Below are 1,945 nucleotides of genomic sequence, written 5' to 3'. Positions count from 1 at the left end.
CTGTTATCTACCTATGGGTGTTTGTATGTGTATACTCATATAACCTGTTTAACTGCATTTTAAATATGTCAGAAAATATAGAGTTAAATAATGTATGAGAGTCGTAGCAAAGTAAGTGTTACACTTGTGTTGCAAAGTGTGGATGGACAGATGTTACTGAGAGTACAATTAATACTCTGCTCATGTCCTTAAGCCACAAAGAGTTATATTTAATTCCTGAGAAGTTATATGGTAGAAATTAACCCAGAAGTAGAAACTCCATGAAAACAGAAAGTGTTTGGCTTGTCTTAATGGAACAAGAACTCTATCATGTTATCCAAAAAAAGAGAATTAGTCCAGGACCCAAAGCTGTGTGCAGCAGTCCAAAACCTCAGGAAAAGGAGACTGTATTATTCAGGAATTAGCTAGACACCAATAGGGGCCATGTTTACCAGCTCAAACTCAGCTTTATCATATTGCTTATGGCTACATAAATCAGGAAAGTGGTTGACCTGCATGAAGACACTGGTGAAACAGCAGAGGACAGTGGCTTTGTCAAACTTCTCTTACTTTTCCTCCTCTCAGGTTTTCCACACACAAACCCCTAAACAAAAGTGCTTTCCCACATGTGTGGACATCTCAGTTTCACTAGTGTTAGTGCAGTGTTTTGCTTCTCATTGTGCTAGTGGTTTCTTCAAAGCTTTTCCCCCATCAATTGCTATTCCAGAGCAGATTGCTTTATTAGTTCACTATTTGCTCCACAGATTCAAGGCCAGATAATTTCTCCGTGTGTTTTCTTTCATTAGATAAGCGAGGCTGCACCAAACCCTGAACCAAACTGAGCACAAGTTCTTTGAGATTTGTTACTCTGTGTGTAGCGCTGCCTCCCGCAGTTGTACCTGCCTGGTAACCAGTGCACACAGTGAGCCACGCTTCCTTAATTTCCACAAAACACACGTGTAGAATTAGTCCTATGTGATTCAGGATGACTCCAATTCCACGCCACCCTTCCTGCTGTGATGTTGCTGTCCTATGTAGTGATTAAATTAATCAATAATAACTTTTTTTAAGCAGTGGTTAGTTTAAAAGCCTGATGAGAGCATGACTGTTAAAATAATTAGATTTCCAGCTCCAGTTTCCAGGTTAGGATATTATGGAGACATTTGTTCCTATCACATTTGCTTTGTGGTTCAGTATGAATTTTCAATAGATGACTTTGAGATAAGAAGGCAGCAATTCAGATGCAATTATATAAACAGTAAGATCAGCCTGGAATTAGCCTGGAGAGTATAAAGCACACACGGAGCTGGTGCTGGGTCACTGCCTCTCCCAGCTCAAGGCAGAATCAGGTTCCTGTATTAGGGAAGAATTCAGCTGACAAGAGGTTGGTCTTTCCAGACTTGCAGCTACAGGGTAAACCAGACTGTGGAACGAATGGCTTTTGCGATAGGAAACTGGCAGCTGGAAGAGACTAGAGGGTGATGTCCATGTGTTTGTAGACACTGCCATTTAAAGGCTATAATTTGAAGGATGTAGGGTAGACCCTAGAGTTGTGTTGGAGCTAAGCAAAGCTTTGTTATCGGGATCCCCCAGCAGGTATGAGGAACGAGGTCAGCACAACAGCCAGATGAAGCGGGGATACGTTGATTTGGACTCTTTGCTGATGTTCTTTATTGTAATTTGCTTGAGTCTATTATTTAATTCTTGGCAGTGTTCCCATCTCATCGTGCCTCTGAGCCAGCTGGGAGGTGCACAGTGCCTGCTATGCACAGCTGCTTCTTTTTTCTCTTGCACGTTTTATAAGATGCTTTCTTTAGAAAATTATTTTTAACCCAGTGAGGTTATTTTGGCATCTCTGGTTAATCCCGGAGCTCATATTCTCTCTAATGGCACATTTTCAAATCCTTTAGCTCCTGTTATTTTCTGTATCAGCATTTTATCACTTGTGAGTGAAGTTCATGTAATA

The 1,945-nt window shown here is 40.9% G+C and overlaps 1 protein-coding gene across 1 annotated transcript in view; it reads left to right on the top strand.

Moving 5' to 3' along the window:
• The first annotated feature begins 1,274 nt into the window (after positions 1-1,274).
• The window catches only part of TSHB (thyroid stimulating hormone, beta), a 2,110-nt gene continuing 1,439 nt past the window's right edge, over positions 1,275-1,945 (top strand). The window contains exon 1 of the mRNA XM_010021125.1: positions 1,275-1,363. The gene's annotated coding sequence lies outside the window, so the exon portion shown is untranslated. The remainder of the gene's footprint in view (positions 1,364-1,945) is intronic.

The sequence above is a fragment of the Nestor notabilis genome, unplaced genomic scaffold (genome assembly GCF_000696875.1).
Source record: "Nestor notabilis isolate BGI_N333 unplaced genomic scaffold, ASM69687v1 scaffold25738, whole genome shotgun sequence".
Lineage (NCBI taxonomy): Eukaryota > Metazoa > Chordata > Aves > Psittaciformes > Psittacidae > Nestor > Nestor notabilis.
Note: the sequence above shows the minus strand (reverse complement) of the source record. Positions and strands in the feature narration are given on the sequence as shown.